The following is a 21,226-nucleotide window of genomic DNA, read 5'->3' as shown; positions in this document are numbered from 1 at the left end:
TTTTTGTGTGTTTGTGTGTTTCTCCGAAAAGTACTTTTGCACGTTTTTAATTATATTTAGTCTAAAATTGGTTTTACTGAAAGATTTCAAATAAATCATATCAAAGCCTAATAACTTTGGATTGTTCATTTTAGAAAGCATTAAAACATGGTTGATATAGGTTTCTAATACATATAATACTGTGAAACATTGCTAACAGGATTACATTTTCCTTTCATTAAAACGTTAATGCAAAAAGAAAAAAGTAAACAAACATTGGTTTCAACAACAAAAAAAGTGTTTTTTTTTTAAAAACACAACTTTTTTCCCCCCAACCCTGCAGCATTTACAGTATGCGTCTTCGCTGTAATTAAGCCTAAAAGGCCCTACACATTTAACGATCCGCCGCCGAGCTGCCCGATGGCAGATACGGCCGACCCGGCGGCGGGGGGGCAGTGACGTTTCTTCACTCCCCCCATCACCCGACTCCACAGAAGTGCAGGCAAATATGGACGAGATCGTCCATATTGCCCTGCATGCACAGCCAACGGGGCACCAGCGACGAACGAGTGAGGGGCCACGCATCGTACATCACTGTTGCCTCCACACTGCACGATACGAACGTTATCTAGCATTCGTGTTGTGGTCATCTATGAAATCCTATAGTGACTGGCAATCAGTCATGATAATGCCACGTGGCATAGGGAGACAATAGCAATTTGAGTGCTCTGTATGGCTATATGGAGGTTCATGTCAGTGGATCAGGAAGGGAGCTAGTTGATAAACAGAAGGTCAACACGTGTTTCTGTAGGGGTTTTTCCACATTTTTACAGCTTTTGCTGCATTTAATATTCGTGTCACAAACTATTACTGTACCTCTAGAGCCTGAAGTGTAGTGTAGCGAGCCCGGGAGGGGACGCATTTCAACTAATTTGGGGAAGGGTATTGGGGAGAAATGATCAGAAAACAGACACCTAGTGGATCTTACACTAACTATCCCCTGAAACTTTAGTACAAGGCAGTAACTGTTAATTCAATATTTTGGTGTCGGTTTCTGTATGCTTTTTAATTAATCACCTGAAGCTTTCATTTTTACATAGAATGGGACACAGCCCATTGTCAGAGTCACCCTACAGAGGTGGCTAAATAACTACTATCACAATAATGGAACCCAATCTAATTTTAACTTTATATAATGCAAATAATAAGATTTTACTCACCGGTAAATCTATTTCTCGTAGTCCGTAGTGGATGCTGGGGACTCCGTAAGGACCATGGGGATTAGCGGCTCCGCAGGAGACTGGGCACAACTAAAGAAAGCTTTAGGACTACCTGGTGTGCACTGGCTCCTCCCACTACGACCCTCCTCCAGACCTCAGTTAGGATACTGTGCCCGGAAGAGCTGACACAATAAGGAAGGATTTTGAATCCCGGGTAAGACTCATACCAGCCACACCAATCACACCGTATAACTCGTGATACTATACCCAGTTAAACAGTATGATAACAACTGAGCCTCTCAACAGATGGCTCAACAATAACCCTTTAGTTAGGCAATAACTATATACAAGTATTGCAGACAATCCGCACTTGGGATGGGCGCCCAGCATCCACTACGGACTACGAGAAATAGATTTACCGGTGAGTAAAATCTTATTTTCTCTAACGTCCTAAGTGGATGCTGGGGACTCCGTAAGGACCATGGGGATTATACCAAAGCTCCCAAACGGGCGGGAGAGTGCGGATGACTCTGCAGCACCGAATGAGAGAACTCAAGGTCCTCCTCAGCCAGGGTATCAAATTTGTAGAATTTTGCAAATGTGTTTGCCCCTGACCAAGTAGCAGCTCGGCAAAGTTGTAAAGCCGAGACCCCTCGGGCAGCCGCCCAAGAAGAGCCCACTTTCCTCGTGGAATGGGCTTTTACAGATTTAGGGTGCGGCAGTCCAGCCGCAGAATGTGCAAGTTGAATCGTGCTACAGATCCAGCGAGCAATAGTCTGCTTAGAAGCAGGAGCACCCAGCTTGTTGGGTGCAAACAGGATAAATAGCGAGTCAGTTTTCCTGACTCCAGCCGTCCTGGAAACATATACTTTTCAGGGCCCTGACTACGTCCAGAAACTTGGAATCCTCCAAGTCCCAAGTAGCCGCAGGCACCACAATAGGTTGGTTCACATGAAAAACTGCTACCACCTTAGGAAGGAATTGGGAATGAGTCCTCAATTCCGCCTTATCCATATAAAATACAGATAAGGGCTTTTGACAAAGCCGCCAATTCTGATACACGCCTGGCCGACGCCAAGGCCCACAGCATGACCACTTTCCACGTGAGGTATTGTAGCTCCACGGATTTAAGTGGCTCAACTCAATGCGACTTCAGGAAATCCAACACTACGTTGAGATCCCACGGTGCCACTTGAGGCACAAACGGGGGCTGACTATGCAGCACTCCCTTAACAAAAGTCTGAACTTCAGGTAGTGAAGCCAGTTCTATTTTGGAAGAAAATCGATAGAGCCGAAATCTGGACCTTAATGGACACCAATTTTAGGCCCATAGTCACCTCTGACTTGTAGGAAGTGCAGAATTCGACCTAGCTGAAATTCCTCCTTTGGGGCCTTACTGGCCTCACAGCACGCAACATATTTCCGCCATATGCAGTGATAATGGTTTGCGTTCACTTCTTTCCTAGCTTTAAATAGCGTAGGGATAACTCCGGAATGCCCTTTTCCTTCAGGATCCGGCGTTCAACCGCCCTGCCGTCAAACGCAGCCGCGGTAAGTCTTGGAACAGACAGGGCCCCTGCTGCAGCAGGTCCTGTCTGAGCGGCAGAGGCCATGGGTCCTCTGAGATCATTTCTTGGAGTTCTGGGTACCAAGCTCTTCTTGGCCACCCGAAACAATGAGTATAGTTCTTACTCCTCTCCTTCTTATTATTCTCATTACCCTGGGTATGAGAGGCAGAGAAGGGAACATATACACCGACTGGTACACCCACGGTGTTACCAGAGCGTCCACAGCTATCGCCTGAGGGTCCTTTGACCTGGCACAATATCTTTGTAGCTTTTTGTTGAGGCGGGAAGCCATCCTGTCCACCTGTGGCCTTTCCCCACGGTGTACAATCATTTGGAAGACTTCTGGATGAAGTCCCCACTCTCCCGGGTGGAGGTCGTGTCTGCTGAGAAAGTCTGCTTCTCAGTTGTCCACTCCGGGAATGAACTCTGCTGACAGTGCTAACACATGATTTTCCGCCCATCGGAGAATCCTTGTGGCTTCTGCCATCGCCATCCTGCTTCTTGTGCCGCCCTGTCGGTTTACATGAGCGACCGCCGTGATGTTGTCTGACTGGATCAGCACCGGCCGGTGTTGAAGCAGGGGTCTAGCCTGACTTAGGGCATTGTAAATGGCCCATAGTTCCAGAACATTTATGTGTAGGGAAGTCTCCTGACTCCTGATAGGCCTTGGAAGTTTCTTCCCTGTGTGACTGCCCCCCAGCCTTGAAGGCTGGCATCCGTGGTCACCAGGACCCAGTCCTGTATGCCGAATCTGCGGCCCCCTAGAAGATGAGCACTCTGCAGTCACAACCACAGCGACACCCTGGCCCTTGGAGACAGGGTTATCCGCCGATGCATATGAGGATGCGACCCGGACCACTTGTCTAACAGATCCCACTGGAAGATCCTTGCATGGGACTTGGTGAATGGAAATTCTTCGTAAGAAGCTACCATCTTTCCCAAGGCTCGCGTGCATTGATGCACCGATACCTGTATTTGTATTAGGAGGTCTTCGTCTAGAGACGCCAACTCCTTGGACTTCTCCTCCGGGAGAAACCTTTTATCCTGTTCTGTGTCCAGAACCATAGCCAGGAACAGTAGACGCGTCGTAGGAACCAGCTGCGACTTTGGAATATTCAGAATCCAGCCGTGCTGTTGTAGCACTTCCCAAGATAGTGCTACTCCGACGAACAACTGCTCCCTGGACCTCGCCTTTATAAGGAGATCGTCCTAGTACGGGATAAGTACTTCGGCCATTACCTTGGTAAATACCCTCGGTGCCGGGGACAGACCAACGGCAACGTCTGGAATTGGTAATGACAATCCTGTACCACAATTTTGAGGTACACCTGGTGAAGAGGGTAAATAGGGACATGCAGGTAAGTCCTTGATGTCCAGTGATACCCTGAAATTTTCCAGGCTTGCAATAATCGCCCTGAGCGATTCCATTTTGAACTTGAGCCTTCGTATATAAGTGTTCAAGGATTTCAATTTTAGAATGGGTCTCACCGAACAGTCTGGTTTCGGTACCACAATCATTTTGGAATAGTAACCCCGGCCTTGTTGAAGGAGGGGTACCTTGATTTCACCTGCTGGAAGTACAGCTTGTGAATTGCCGCCAGTACTACCTTTCTCCGAGGGCAGCAGGCAAGGCTGATGTGAGGCAACGGCGAGGGGGAGTCGTCTCGAACTCCAGCCTGTATCCCTGTGATACTACTTGCAGAACCTAGGGATCCACCTGTGGGCAAGCCCACTGGACCCTGCAGTTCCAGAGACGCGCCCCCACCGCACCTGTCTCCACCTGTGGAGCCCCAGCGTCATGCGGTGGACTCAGAGGAAGCGAGGGAAGATATTTGATCCTGGGAACTGGCTGACTGGTGCAGCTTTTTCCTTCTTCCCTTGTCTCTGTGCAGAAAGGAAGCGCCTTTGACCCGCTTGCTTTTCTGAAGCCGAAAGGACTGTACCTGAAAATACGGTGCTTTCTTAGGCTTTTGTGAGGAAACCTGAGGTAAAAATTTTTCTTCCCAGCTGTTGCTGTGGATACGAGGTCCCAGAGACCATCCCCAAACAATTCCTCACCCTTATAAGGCAGAATCTCCATGTGCCTTTTAAAGGCAGCATCACCTGTCCACTGCCGGGTTTCTAATACCCTCCTGGCAGAATGGACATTGCATTAATTCTGGATGCCAGCCGGCAAATATCCCTCTGTGCATCCTTTATATATAAGACAACGTCTTAAATATGCTCAATGTTAGCAAAATATTATCCCTGTCTTAGTATTAATATTATCTGACAGGGTATCAGACCACGCTGCAGCAGCACTATTTATGCTGAGGCAATTGCAGGTTTCAGTATATAACCTGAGTGTGTAAATACAGACTTCAGGATCGCCTCCTGCTTTTTATCAGCAGGTTCCTTCAAGGTGGCCGTATCCTAAGACGGCAGTGCCACATTTTGACAAACGTGTGAGCGCCTTATCCACCCTAAGGGATATCTCCCAACGTGACCTATCCTCTGTTGGGAAAGGGTACGCCATCAGTAACTTTTTAGAAATTACCAGTTTCTTATCGGGGGAAACCACGCTTCTTTACACACTTCATTCATTCATCTGATGGGGGAACAAAACACTGGCTGCTTTTTCTCCCCAAAAATAAAACCCCTTTTATGTGGTACTTGGGTTCATGTCAGAAAATGCGTAACACATTTTTCATTGCCGAGATCATGTAACGGATGTTCCTAGTGGATTGTGTATATGTCTCAACCTCGTCGACACTGGAGTCAGACTCCGTGTCGACATCTGTGTCTGCCATCTGAGGTAACGGGCGTTGTTTGAGCCCCTGATGGCCTTTGAGACGCCTGGGCAGGCGCGGGCTGAGAAGCCGGCTGTCCCACAGCTGTTACGTCATCCAGCCTTTTATGTAAGGAGTTGACACTGTCGGTTAATACCTTCCACCTATCCATCCACTCTGGTGTCGGCCCCACAGGGGGCGACATCCCATTTATCGGCCTCTGCTCCGCCTCCACGTAACCTTCCTCATCCAACATGTCGACACAGCCGTACCGACACACCGCACACACACAGGGAATGCTCCGACTGAGGACAGGACCCCACAAAGTCCTTTGGGGAGACCGAGAGAGAGTATGCCAGCACACACCAGAGCGCTATATAATGCAGGGATTAACACTATAACTGAGTGATTTTCCCCCAAATAGCTGCTTGTATACACATATTGCGCCTAAATTTAGTGCCCCCCCCCCCCCTCTCTTTTTAACCCTTTGAGCCTGAAAACTACAGGGGAGAGTCTGGGGAGCTGTCTTCCAGCTGCACTGTGAAGAAAAAATGGCGCCAGTGTGCTGAGGGAGAAGCCCCGCCCCTTTTTCAACTGACTTTCTCCCGCTTTTTCTGGAATACTGGCAGGGGTAATTTTCCATCTATATAGCCTCTAGGACTATATATGATGTAGATTTGCCAGCCAAGGTGTCATATATTGCCCTCAGGGCGCCCCCCCCAGCGCCCTGCACCCATCAGTGACCGGAGTGTGAGGTGTACATGAGGAGCAATGGCGCACAGCTGCAGTGCTGTGCGCTACCTTGGTGAAGACCGAAGTCTTCTGCCGCCGATTTTCCGGACTCTTCATGCTTCTGGCTCTGTAAGGGGGACGGCGGCGCGGCTCCGGGAACGAACACCAAGGTCGGGTCCTGCGGTCGATCCCTCTGGAGCTAATGGTGTCCAGTAGCCTAAGAAGCCCAAACTACCACCTGTTAGGTAGGTTCGCTTCTTCTCCCCTTAGTCCCTCGCTGCAGTGAGTCTGTTGCCAGCAGATCTCACTGTAAAAATAAGAATTTACTTACCGATAATTCTATTTCTCATAGTCCGTAGTGGATGCTGGGAACTCCGTAAGGACCATGGGGTATGGCGGCTCCGCAGGAGACTGGGCACAAAAGTAAAAGCTTTATGACTAGCTCGTGTGCACTGGCTCCTCCCCCTATGACCCTCCTCCAAGCCTCAGTTAGGATACTGTGCCCGGACGAGCGTACATAATAAGGAAGGATCTTGAATCCCGGGTAAGACTCATACCAGCCACACCAATCACACCGTACAACTTGTGATCTGAACCCAGTTAACAGTATGATAAACGTAGGAGCCTCTGAAAAGATGGCTCACAACAATAAACAACCCGATTTTTGTAACAATAACTATATACAAGTATTGCAGACAATCCGCACTTGGGATGGGCGCCCAGCATCCACTACGGACTATGAGAAATAGAATTATCGGTAAGTAAATTCTTATTTTCTCTGACGTCCTAGTGGATGCTGGGAACTCCGTAAGGACCATGGGGATTATACCAAAGCTCCCGAACGGGCGGGAGAGTGCGGATGACTCTGCAGCACCGAATGAGAGAACTCCAGGTCCTCCTCAGCCAGGGTATCGAATTTGTAAAATTTAGCAAACGTGTTTGCCCCTGACCAAGTAGCTGCTCGGCAAAGTTGTAAAGCCGAGACCCCTCGGGCAGCCGCCCAAGATGAGCCCACCTTCCTTGTGGAATGGGCTTTTACAGATTTTGGCTGTGGCAGGCCTGCCACAGAATGTGCAAGCTGAATCGTACTACAAATCCAACGAGCAATCGTCTGCTTAGTAGCAGGAGCACCCAGCTTGTTGGGTGCATACAGGATAAACAGCGAGTCAGATTCTCTGACTCCAGCCGTCCTGGAAACATATATTTTCAGGGCCCTGACTACGTCCAGCAACTTGGAGTCCTCCAAGTCCCTAGTAGCCGCAGGCACCACAATAGGCTGGTTCATGTGAAACGCTGAAACCACCTTAGGGAGAAATTGAGGGCGAGTCCTCAGTTCTGCCCTGTCTGAATGAAAAATTAGGTAAGGGCTTTTATATGATAAAGCCGCCAATTCTGAGACACGCCTGGCTGAAGCCAGGGCCAACAGCATGACCACTTTCCATGTGAGATATTTTAATTCCACAGTGGTGAGTGGTTCAAACCAATGTGACTTTAGGAGACTCAACACTACATTGAGATCCCAAGGTGCCACTGGAGGCACAAAAGGAGGCTGTATATGCAGTACCCCTTTGACAAACGTCTGAACTTCAGGCACTGAAGCCAGTTCTTTTTGGAAGAATATTGACAGGGCCGAAATTTGAACCTTAATGGACCCTAATTTTAGGCCCATAGATAGTCCTGTTCGCAGGAAATGCAGGAAACGACCCAGTTGAAATTCCTCTGTAGGGGCCTTCTTGGCCTCACACCACGCAACATATTTTCGCCAAATGCGGTGATAATGTTTCGCGGTTACATCCTTCCTGGCCTTGATCAGGGTAGGGATGACTTAATCTGGAATGCCTTTTTCCTTCAGGATCCGGCGTTCAACCTCCATGCCGTCAAACGCAGCCGCGGTAAGTCTTGGAACAGACAAGGTCCCTGCTGGAGCAGGTCCTTTCTTAGAGGTAGAGGCCACGGGTCCTCCGTGAGCATCTCTTGAAGTTCCGGGTACCAAGTCCTCCTTGGCCAATCCGGAGCCACGAGTATAGTTCTTACTCCTCGCCTTCTTATGATTCTCAATACTTTGGGTATGAGAGGCAGAGGAGGGAACACATACACTGACTGGTACACCCACGGTGTTACCAGAGCGTCCACCGCTATCGCCTGAGGGTCCCTTGACCTGGCGCAATATCTGTCTAGTTTCTTGTTGAGACGAGACGTTATCATCTCCACCTTTGGTTTTTCCCAACGGTTTACAATCACGTGGAAGACTTCTGGGTGAAGTCCCCACTCCCCCGGGTGGAGGTCGTGTCTGCTGAGGAAGTCTGCTTCCCAGTTGTCCACTCCCGGAATGAACACCGCTGACAGTGCTGTCACATAATTTTCCGCCCAGCGAAGAATTCTTGCAGCTTCTGCCATTGCCCTCCTGCTTCTTGTGCCGCCCTGTCTGTTTACGTGGGCGACTGCCGTGATGTTGTCCGATTGGATCAATACCGACTGACCCTGAAGCAGAGGCCTTGCTTGAATGCCGAATCTGCGGCCCTCTAGAAGATGAGCACTCTGCAACCACCACAGGAGAGACACCCTTGTCCTTGGAGATAGGGTTATCCGCTGATGCATCTGAAGATGCGATCCGGACCATTTGTCCCGCAGATCCCACTGAAAAGTTCTTGCATGGAATCTTCCGAATGGAATCGCTTCGTAAGAAGCCACCATCTTTCCCAGGACCCTTGTGCATTGATGCACTGACACTTGTCCTGGTTTCAGGAGGTTCCTGACTAGCTCGGATAACTCCCTGGCCTTCTCCTCCGGGAGAAACACCTTTTTCTGGACTGTGTCCAGAATCATCCCTAGGAACAGTAGACGTGTTGTTGGAATCAGCTGCGATTTTGGAATATTTAGAATCCACCCGTGCTGACGTAGCACTACCTGAGATAGTGCTACTCCGACCTCTAACTGTTCCCTGGACCTTGCCCTTATCAGGAGATCGTCCAAGTAAGGGATAATTAAGACGCCTTTTCTTCGAAGAAGAATCATCATTTCGGCCATTACCTTGGTAAAGACTCGTGGTGCCGTGGACAATCCAAACAGCAGCGTCTGAAACTGATAATGACAGTTTTGTACCACAAACCTGAGGTACCCTTGGTGAGAAGGGTAGATTGGGACATGGAGATAAGCATCTTTGATGTCCAGAGACACCATATAGTCCCCTTCTTCCAGGTTCGCTATCACTGCTCTGAGTGACTCCATCTTGAATTTGAACCTTTTTATGTAAGTGTTCAATGATTTCAGATTTAAAATCGGTCTCACCGAGCCGTCCGGCTTCGGTACCACAAACAGCGTGGAGTAATACCCCTTTCCCTGTTGTAGGAGGGGTACCTTGATTATCACCTGCTGGGAATACAGCTTGTGAATAGCTTCCAGTACTGCCTCCCTGTCGGAGGGAGACGTTGGTAGAGCAGACTTCAGGAACCGGCGAAGGGGAGACGTCTTGAATTCCAATTTGTACCCCTGTGATACTACCTGCAGGATCCAGGGGTCCACTTGCGAGTGAGCCCACTGCGCGTTGAAATTTTTGAGACGGGCCCCCACCGTGCCTGAGTCCGCTTGTAAAGCCCCAGCGTCATGCTGAAGACTTGGCAGAAGCGGGGGAGGGCTTCTGATCCTGGGAAGAGGCTGCCTGCTGCAGTCTTTTTCCCCTTCCTCTGCCCCGGGGCAGATATGAGTGGCCTTTTGCCCGCTTGCCCTTATGGGGACGAAAGGACTGAGTTTGAAAAGACGGTGTCTTTTTCTGCTGAGAGGTGACCTGGGGTAAAAAGGTGGATTTCCCAGCCGTCGCCGTGGCCACCAGGTCCGATAGACCGACCCCAAATAACTCCTCCCCTTTATACGGCAAAACTTCCATATGCCGTTTGGAATCCGCATCACCTGACCACTGTCGTGTCCATAAACTTCTTCTGGCAGAAATGGACAGCGCACTTACTCTTGATGTCAGGGTGCAAATATCCCTCTGTGCATCTCGCATATATAGTAATGCATCCTTTAAATGCTCTATAGTCAATAATATACTGTCCCTATCCAGGGTATCAATATTTTCAGTCAGGGAATCCGACCAAGCCACTCCAGCGCTGCACATCCAGGCTGAGGCGATTGCTGATCGTAGTATAACACCAGTATGTGTGTATATACCCTTTAGGATATTTTCCAGCTTTCTATCAGCTGGTTCCTTGAGGGCGGCCGTATCAGGAGACGGCAACGCCACTTGTTTTGATAAGCGTGTGAGCGCCTTATCTACCCTAGGGGGTGTTTCCCAACGCGCCCTAACCTCTGGCGGGAAAGGGTATAATGCCAATAATTTATTAGAAATCAGCAGTTTTTTATCGGGGGAAACCCACGCTTTGTCACACACCTCATTTAATTCATCTGATTCAGGAAAAACTATGGGTAGTTTTTTCACACCCCACATAATACCCCTTTTTGTGGTACTTGTAGTATCAGAAATGTTCAAAGCCTCCTTCATTGCCGTGATCATGTAACGTGTGGCCCTACTGGACATTACGTTTGTCTCGTCACCGTCGACGCTGGAGTCAGTATCCGTGTTTGGGTCTGTGTCGACCATCTGAGGTAACGGGCGCTTTAGAGCCCCTGACGGTGTTTGAGACGCCTGGACAGGCACTAACTGATTTGCCGGCTGTCTCATGTCGTCAACAGTTTTTTGCAAAGTGCTGACACTGTCACGTAATTCCTTCCATACGACCATCCAGTCAGGTGTCGACTCCCTAGGGGGTGACATCACTATTACAGGCAATTGCTCCGCCTCCACATCATTTTCCTCCTCATACATGTCGACACAATCGTACCGACACACAGCACACACACAGGGAATGCTCTGATAGAGGACAGGACCCCACGAGCCCTTTGGGGAGACAGAGGGAGAGTTTGCCAGCACACACCAGAGCGCTATATATATACAGGGATAACCTTATATAAGTGTTTCTCCCTTCTATAGCTGCTGTATTTGAATTATCTGCCAATTAGTGCCCCCTCTCTTGTTTTACCCTGATTCTGTAGCAGGACTGCAGGGGAGAGTCAGGGAGCCGTCCTTCCAGCGGAGCTGTGAGGGAAAATGGCGCTTGTGTGCTGAGGAGATAGGCTCCGCCCCCTTTTCGGCGGCCTTTTCTCCCGCTTTTTTTTTTTTTAGGAAAACTGGCAGGGGTTAAATGCATCCATATAGCCCAGGAGCTATATGTGATGCATTTCTTTAGCCATATAAGGTTTAAAACGTGTTTTATTGCGTCTCAGGGCGCTCCCCCCCAGCGCCCTGCACCCTCAGTGACCGGAGTGTGAAGTGTGCTGAGAGCAATGGCGCACAGCTGCAGTGCTGTGCGCTACCTTATTGAAGACAGGAACGTCTTCTGCCGCCGATTTTTCCGGACCTCTTCGCTCTTCTGGCTCTGTAAGGGGGCCGGCGGCGCGGCTCCGGGACCCATCCAAGCTGAGCCTGTGATCGTCCCTCTGGAGCTAATGTCCAGTAGCCAAGAAGCCCAATCCACTCTGCATGCAGGTGAGTTCGCTTCTTCTCCCCTTAGTCCCACGATGCAGTGAGCCTGTTGCCAGCAGGTCTCACTGAAAATAAAAAACCTATTTAAACTTTTACTCTAAGCAGCTCAGGAGAGCTACCTAGCATGCACCCTTCTCGGCCGGGCACAAAAATCTAACTGAGGCTTGGAGGAGGGTCATAGGGGGAGGAGCCAGTGCACACCAGCTAGTCATAAAGCTTTTACTTTTGTGCCCAGTCTCCTGCGGAGCCGCTATTCCCCATGGTCCTTACGGAGTTCCCAGCATCCACTAGGACGTCAGAGAAATAAAAAATAAGAATTTACTTACCGATAATTCTATTTCTCGGAGTCCGTAGTGGATGCTGGGGTTCCTGAAAGGACCATGGGGAATAGCGGCTCCGCAGGAGACAGGGCACAAAAAGTAAAGCTTTAGGATCAGGTGGTGTGCACTGGCTCCTCCCCCTATGACCCTCCTCCAAGCCAGTTAGGTACTGTGCCCGGACGAGCGTACACAATAAGGGAGGAATTTTGAATCCCGGGTAAGACTCATACCAGCCACACCAATCACACCGTACAACTTGTGATCTAAACCCAGTTAACAGTATGATAACAGCGGAGCCTCCGAAAAGATGGCTCACAACAATAATAACCCGATTTTTGTAACTATGTACAAGTATTGCAGATAATCCGCACTTGGGATGGGCGCCCAGCATCCACTACGGACTCCGAGAAATAGAATTATCGGTAAGTAAATTCTTATTTTCTCTATCGTCCTAGTGGATGCTGGGGTTCCTGAAAGGACCATGGGGATTATACCAAAGCTCCCAAACGGGCGGGAGAGTGCGGATGACTCTGCAGCACCGAATGAGAGAACTCCAGGTCCTCTTTTGCCAGGATATCAAATTTGTAGAATTTTACAAACGTGTTCTCCCCTGACCACGTAGCTGCTCGGCAGAGTTGTAATGCCGAGACCTCTCGGGCAGCCGCCCAAGATGAGCCCACCTTCCTTGTGGAATGGGCCTTAACCGATTTAGACTGTGGCAGGCCTGCCTCAGAATGTGCAAGTTGAATTGTGTTACAAATCCAACGAGCAATCGCCTGCTTAGAAGCAGGCGCACCCAACTTGTTGGGTGCATACAGTATAAACAGCGAGTCAGATTTTCTGACTCCAGCTGTCCTGGAACATATATTTTCAGGGCCCTGACAACTCCTAGCAACTTGGAGTCCTCCAAGTCCCTAGTAGGTGCAAGGCACCACAATAAGCTGGTTCAGGTGAAACACTGACACCACCTTAGGGAGAGAACTGGGGACGAGTCCGCAGCTCTGCCCTGTCCGAATGGACAAACAGATATGGGCTTTTTTGAGAAAAAACCACCAATTTGACACTCGCCTGGTCCAGGCCAGGGCCAAGAGCATGGTCACTTTTTATGTGAGATGCTTCAAATCCACATATTTGACTGGTTTTAAACCAATGTGATTTGAGGAATCCCAGAACTACGTTGAGATCCCACAGTGCCACTGGAGGCACAAAAAAAAGGGGTTTGTATATGCAATACTCCCTTGACAAACTTCTGGACTTCAGGAACTGAAGCCAATTCTTTCTGGAAGAAAATTTACAGGGCCGAATTTGAACCTTAATGGACCCCAATTTGAGGCCCATAGACACTCCTGTTTTCAGGAAATGCAGGAAACGACCGAGTTGAAATTTCTTTGTGGGCCTTCCTGGCCTCACACCACGCAACATATTTTCGCCACACGTGGTGATAATGTTGTGCGGTCACCTCCTTTCTGGCTTTGACCAGGGTAGGAATGACCTCTTCCGGAATGCCTTTTTTCCCTTAGGATCCGGCTTTCCATCGCCATGCCGACAAACGCAGCTGCGGTAAGTCTTGGAACAGACATGGTACTTGCTGAAGCAAGTCCCTTCTTAGCGGCAGAGGCCATAAGACCTCTGTAAGCATCTCTTGAAGTTCCGGGTACCAAGTCCTTCTTGGCCAATCCGGAGCCATGAGTATAGTTCTTACTCCTCTACGTCTTATAATTCTCAGCACCTTAGGTATGAGAAGCAGAGGAGGGAACACATACACCGACTGGTACACCCACGGTGTTACCAGAACGTCCACATCTATTGCCTGAGGGTCTCTTGACCTGGCGCAATACCTGTCCCGTTTTTTGTTCAGACGGGACGCCATCATGTCCACCTTTGGTATTTCCCAACGGTCTACAATCATGTGGAAAAAACTTCTCAATGAAGTTTCCACTCTCCCGGGTGGAGGTCGTGCTGAGGAAGTCTGCTTCCCAGTTTCCATTCCCGGGATGAAAAACTGCTGACAGTGTTATCACATGATTTTCCGCCCAGCGAAAAGTCCTTGCAGTTTCTGCCATTGCCCTCCTGCTTCTTGTGTCGCCCTGTCTGTTTACGTGGGCGACTGCCGTGATGTTTTTCCCACTGGATCAATACCGGCTGACCTTGAAGCAGAGGTCTTGCTAAGCTTAGAGCATTATAAATTTACCCTTAGCTCCAGTATATTTATGTGGAGAAAAGTCTCCATACTTGATCACACTCCCTGGAATTTTTTTCCTTGTGTGACTGCTCCCCAGCCTCTCAGGCTGGGCTCCGTGGTTACCAGCATCCAATCCTGAATGCCGAATCTGCTGCCCTCTAGAAGATGAGCACTCTATAACCACCACAGGAGAGACACCCTTGTCCTTGGATATTGGGTTATCCGCTGATGCATCTGAAGATGCGATCCGGACCATTTGTCCAGCAGATCCCACTGAAAAGTTCTTACGTGAAATCTGCCGAATGGAATTGCTTCGTAGGAAGCCACCATTTTTACCAGGACCCTTGTGCAATGATGCACTGTTTTTAGGAGGTTCCTGACTTGCTCGGATAACTCCCTGGCTTTCTCTTCCGGGAGAAACACCTTTTTCTGGACTGTGTCCAGAATCATCCCTAGGCACAGCAGACGTGTCGTCGGGATCAGCTGCGATTTTGGAATATTTAGAATCCACCCGTGCTGATTGTAGCAGTATCCGAGATAGTGCTACTCCGACCTCCAACTGTTCCCTGGACTATGCCCCTATCAGGAGATCGTCCAAGTAAGGGATAATTAAGACGCCTTTTCTTCGAAGAAGAATCATCAATTCGGCCATTACCTTGGTAAAGACCCCAGGGTGCCGTGGACAATCCAAACGGCAGCGTCTGAAACTGATAGTGACAGTTCTGCACCACGAACCTGAGGTACCCTTAGTGAGAAGGGCAAATTTTGGGACATAGAGGTAAGCATCCCTGATGTCCCGGGACACTATATAGTCCCCTTATTCCTGGTTCGTTATCACTGCTCTGAGTGACTTCATCTTAATTTGAACCTTTGTAAGTGTTCAAAAAAAAATTTTTAGAATAAGTCTCACCTAGCCTTCTGGCTTCAGTACCACAATATAGTGTGGAATAATACCCCTTTTCTGTAGTAGGAGGGGTAATTTAATTATCACCTGCTGGGAATACAGCTTGTGAATTTTTTCCCATACTACCTCCTTGTCGGAGGGAGACTTGGTAAAGCAGACTTCAGGAGCCTGCGAAGGGGAAACGTCTCGACATTCCCATCTGTACCCCCGGGATACTACTTGTAGGATCCAGGGGTCCTGTACGGTCTCAGCGCCATGCTGAGAACTTGTCAGACGCGGTGGAACGCTTCTGTTCCTGGGAATGGGCTGCCTGCTGCAGTCTTCTTCCCTTTCCTCTATCCCTGGGCAGATATGATCTTATAGGGACGAGAGGACTGAGGCTGAAAAGACGGTGTCTTTTTCTGCAGAGATGTGACTTAGGGTAAAAAACGGTGGATTTTCCAGCAGTTGCCGTGACCACCAGGTCCGATGGACCGACCCCAAACAAGTCCTCTTCCTGTATACGGCCATACTGTGCCGTTTGGAATCTGCATCACCTGACCACTGTCGTGTCCATAACATCTTCTGGCAGTTATGGACATCGCGTTTATTCATGATGCCAGAGTGCAAATATCCCTCTGTGCATCTCGCATATATAGAAATGCTCTATAGTCAATAAAATACTGTCCCTGTCAAGGGTATCAATATTTTTAGTCAGTGAATCCGACCAAGCCACCCTAGCTCTGCACATCCAGGCTGAGGCGATCGCTGGCCGCAGTATAACACCAGTATGTGTGTATATACTTTTTATTATATTTTCCAGCCTTGTCAGCTGGTCCTTGAGGACGGCCCTATCTATAGACGGTACCGCCACTTGTTTTGATAAGCGTGTGAGCGCCTTATCCACCTTAAAGGGTGTTTCCCAACGCGCCCTAACTTCTGGCGGGAAAGGGTATACCGCCCATAATTTTCTATCGGGGGGAACCCACGCATCATCACACACTTTATTTAATTTATCTGATTCAGGAAAAACTATGGTAGTTTTTTCACATCCCACATAATACCCTCTTTTGTGGTACTTGTAGTATCAGAAATACGTAACACCTCCTTCATTGCCTTTAACGTGTGGCCCTAATAAGGAATACGTTTGTTTATTCACCGTCGACACTGGATTCAGTGTCCCTGTCTGTGTCGACCGACTAAAGTAAACGGGCGTTTTAAAACCCTTGACGGTGTTTTTGAGACGTCTGGACCGTACTAATTGTTTGTCGGCCGTCTCATGTCGTCAACCGACCTTGCAGCGTGTTGACATTATCACGTAATTTCCTAAATAAGCCATCCATTCCGGTGTCGACTCCCTAGAGAGTGACATCACCATTACAGGCAATTGCTCCGCCTCCTCACCAACATCGTCCTCCTACCTGTCGACACACACGTACCGACACACAGCACACACACAGGGAATGCTCTGATAGAGGACAGGACCCACTAGCCCTTTGGAGAGACAGAGGGAGAGTTTGCCAGCACACACCAAAACGCTATAATTATATAGGGACAACCTTATATAAGTGTTTTCCCTTATAGCATCTTATATATATATAAGCATATCGCCAAATTAGTGCCCCCCCTCTCTGTTTTAACCCTGTTTCTGTAGTGCAGTGCAGGGGAGAGCCTGGGAGCCTTCCCTCCAGCCTTTCTGTGAGGGAAAATGGCGCTGTGTGCTGAGGAGATAGGCCCCGCCCCTTTTTCGGCGGCCTCGTCTCCCGCTCTTAACGGATTCTGGCAGGGGTTAAATATCTCCATATAGCCTCCGGAGGCTATATGTGAGGTATTTTTAGCCAAATTAGGTATTCATTTGCCTCCCAGGGCGCCCCCCTCCCAGCGCCCTGCACCCTCAGTGACTGCCGTGTGAAGTGTGCTGAGAGGAAAATGGCGCACAGCTGCAGTGCTGTGCGCTACCTTTAGAAGACTGAGGAGTCTTCTGCCGCCGATTCTGGACCTCTTCTTACTTCAGCATCTGCAAGGGGGCCGGCGGCGCGGCTCCGGTGACCATCCAGGCTGTACCTGTGATCGTCCCTCTGGAGCTGATGTCCAGTAGCCAAGAAGCCAATCCATCCTGCACGCAGGTGAGTTCACTTCTTCTCCCCTAAGTCCCTCGTTGCAGTGATCCTGTTGCCAGCAGGACTCACTGTAAAATAAAAAACCTAAGCTAAACTTTCCTAAGCAGCTCTTTAGGAGAGCCACCTAGATTGCACCCTTCTCGGCCGGGCACAAAAATCTAACTGGCTTGGAGGAGGGTCATAGGGGGAGGAGCCAGTGCACACCACCTGATCCTAAAGCTTTACTTTTTGTGCCCTGTCTCCTGCGGAGCCGCTATTCCCCATGGTCCTTTCAGGAACCCCAGCATCCACTAGGACGATAGAGAAAACCTAAATATACTTTCTTTCTAGGAGCTCAGGAGAGCCCCTAGTGTGCATCCAGCTCAGCCGGGCACTAGAATCTAACCGAGGTCTGGAGGAGGGTCTTAGTGGGAGGAGCCAGTGCACACCAGGTAGTCCTAAAGCTTTCTTTAGTTGAGCCCAGTCTCCTGCGGAGCCGCTAATCCCCATGGTCCTTACGGGGTCCCCAGCATCCACTTAGGACGTTAGAGAAAAGAATTGTCCAGAAAAAGAATAATGATCTCTCTCTCCATACACACACACACACACACACACACACACACACACATATATAGTGAGACAGGGACAGCATGATGACACAAGGTTAATGTGGAACGGAAGGCTTTTGCAGGATTGGAGCAGCAGCAATAACTGACGGAATCCAGTCTGGATTTTAGTGGAGTCTGTTGTAAGCAACAACTGGGCTAATCACTACAACTTGTCTGCTACCTTTAAAAATGTATGTTTAGTAGGTCATGGCTCTTGATGCCAGCAAGGAGCTAGGTGATAGGTTGGGAGTCTGGTGTTACGTTAGGAGTAAATAGAAATCTGTACTACTTGCGATTACCAGAAGTTTGAATGTTGCGCTGCTGTTTAAAGACTGCCCGTAAATCTGATCTACAAAACCTGCATATTCTATGAAACCTGCCCGACGTGGAAATAGAGCCAGTTGGATTGCACCCAGTCTATGTGGTTCTGTCACAATATAATTAATATAATAAGAATTTACTTACCGATAATTCTATTTCTCGTAGTCCGTAGTGGATGCTGGGGACTCCGACAGGACCATGGGGAATAGCGGCTCCGCAGGAGACAGGGCACAAAAGTAAAAGCTTTAGGATCAGGTGGTGTGCACTGGCTCCTCCCCCTATGACCCTCCTCCAAGCCTCAGTTAGGATACTGTGCCCGGACGAGCGTACACAATAAGGAAGGATTTTGAATCCCGGGTAAGACTCATACCAGCCACACCAATCACACTGTACAACCTGTGATCTGAACCCAGTTAACAGCATGATAACAGCGGAGCCTCTGAAAAGATGGCTCACAACAATAATAACCCGATTTTTGTAACAATAACTATGTACAAGTATTGCAGACAATCCGCACTTGGGATGGGCGCCCAGCATCCACTACGGACTACGAGAAATAGAATTAATCGGTAAGTAAATTCTTATTTTCTCTGACGTCCTAAGTGGATGCTGGGGACTCCGTCAGGACCATGGGGATTATACCAAAGCTCCCAAACGGGCGGGAGAGTGCGGATGACTCTGCAGCACCGAATGAGAGAACTCCAGGTCCTCCTCAGCCAGGGTATCAAATTTGTAGAATTTTTCAAACGTGTTTGCCCCTGACCAAGTAGCAGCTCGGCAAAGTTGTAAAGCCGAGACCCCTCGGGCAGCCGCCCAAGATGAGCCCACCTTCCTTGTGGAATGGGCATTTACATATTTTGGCTGTGGCAGGCCTGCCACAGAATGTGCAAGCTGAATTGTACTACACATCCAACTAGCAATCGTCTGCTTAGAAGCAAGAGCACCCAGTTTGTTGGGTGCATACAGGATAACAGCAAGTCAGTTTTCCTGACTCCAGCCGTCCTGGAAACCTATATTTTCAGGGCCCTGACAACATCTAGCAACTTGGAGTCCTCCAAGTCCCTAGTAGCCGCAGGTACCACAATAAGCTGGTTCAGGTGAAACGCTGACACCACCTTAGGGAGAAACTGGGGACGAGTCCGCAGCTCTGCCCTGTCCGAATGGACAATCAGATATGGGCTTTTGTGAGACAAAGCCGCCAATTCTGACACTCGCCTGGCCGAGGCCAGGGCCAACAGCATGGTCACTTTCCATGTGAGATATTTCAAATCCACAGATTTGAGCGGTTTAAACCAATGTGATTTGAGGAATCCCAGAACTACGTTGAGATCCCACAGTGCCACTGGAGGCACAAAAGGGGGTTGTATATGCAGTACTCCCTTGACAAACTTCTGGACTTCAGGAACTGAAGCCAATTCTTTCTGGAAGAAAATCGACAGGGCCGAAATTTGAACCTTAATGGACCCCAATTTGAGGCCCATAGACACTCCTGTTTGTAGGAAATGCAGGAATCGACCGAGTTGAAATTCCTCCGTGGGGGCCTTCCTGGCCTCACACCATGCAACATATTTTCGCCAAATGCGGTGATAATGTTGTGCGGTCACCTCCTTCCTGGCTCTGACCAGGGTAGGGATGACCTCTTCCGTAATGCCTTTTTCCCTTAGGATCCGGCGTTCAACCGCCATGCCGTCAAACGCAGCCGCGGTAAGTCTTGGAACAGACATGATCCTTGCTGAAGCAAGTCCCTTCTTAGTATCTCTTGAAGTTCCGGGTACCAAGTCCTTCTTGGCCAATCCGGAGCCACGAGTATAGTTCTTACTCCTCTCCGTCTTATAATTCTCAGTACCTTGGGTATGAGAGGCAGAGGAGGGAACACATACACCGACTGGTACACCCACGGTGTTACCAGAGCGTCCCAGCTATTGCCTGAGGGTCTCTTGACCTGGCGCAATACCTGTCCAGTTTTTTGTTCAGACGGGACGCCATCATGTCCACCTTTGGTCTTTCCCAACGGTTCACAATTATGTGGAAGACTTCCAGATGAAGTCCCCACTCTCCCGGGTGGAGGTCGTTCCTGCTGAGGAAGTCTGCTTCCCAGTTGTCCACTCCCGGAATGAACACCGCTGACAGTGTTATCACATGATTTTTCGCCCAGCGAAGAATCCTTGCTGCCATTGCCCTCCTGCTTCTTGTGCCGCCCTGTCTGTTTACGTGGGCGACTGCCGTGATGTTGTCCGACTGGATCAGCACCGGTTGACTTTGAAGCAGAGGTCTTCCTAGGCTCAGAGCATTGTAAATTGCCCTTAGCTCCAGTATATTTATGTGGAGAGAAGTCTCCAGACTTGACCACACTCCTTGGAAATTTCTTCCCTGTGTGACTGCTCCCCAGCCTCTCAGGCTGGCATCCGTGGTCACCAGAACCCAGTCCTGAATGCCGAATGTGCTGCCCTCTAGTAGATGAGCACTCTGCAGCCACCACAGAAGAGACACCCTTGCCCTTGGAGACAGGATTATCCGCTGATGCATCTGAAGATGCGATCCGGACCATTCGTCCCGCAGATCCCACTGAAAAATTCTTGCGTGAAATCTGCCGAATGGAATCGCTTCGTAAGAAGCCACCATTTTTCCCAGGACTCTTGTGCATTGATGCACTGACACTTGGCCTGGTTTTAGGAGGTTTCTGACTAGCTCGGATAACTCCCTGGCTTTCTCCTCCGGGAGAAACACCTTTTTCTGGACTGTGTCCAGAATCATCCCTAGGAACAGCAGACGTGTCGTCGGAAACAGCTGCGATTTTGGAATATTTAGAATCCACCCGTGCTGTCGTAGAACTACTTGAGATAGTGCTACTCCGACCTCCAACTGTTCTCTGGACCTTGCCCTTATCAGGAGATCGTCCAAGTAAGGGATAATTAAGACGCCTTTTCTTTGAAGAAGGATCATCATTTCGGCCATTACCTTGGTAAAGACCCGGGGTGCCGTGGACAATCCAAACGGCAGCGTCTGA

General features: G+C 49.2%; 1 protein-coding gene across 2 annotated transcripts in view; it reads right to left on the bottom strand.

The window, feature by feature from the left end:
- The window catches only part of ANKLE2 (ankyrin repeat and LEM domain containing 2), a 258,310-nt gene that overhangs the window by 158,871 nt on the left and 78,213 nt on the right, over positions 1 to 21,226 (bottom strand). The gene's annotated exons all lie outside the window — the stretch shown is intronic.

Source organism: Pseudophryne corroboree, chromosome 1 (assembly GCF_028390025.1).
Source record: "Pseudophryne corroboree isolate aPseCor3 chromosome 1, aPseCor3.hap2, whole genome shotgun sequence".
Lineage (NCBI taxonomy): Eukaryota > Metazoa > Chordata > Amphibia > Anura > Myobatrachidae > Pseudophryne > Pseudophryne corroboree.
Note: the sequence above shows the minus strand (reverse complement) of the source record. Positions and strands in the feature narration are given on the sequence as shown.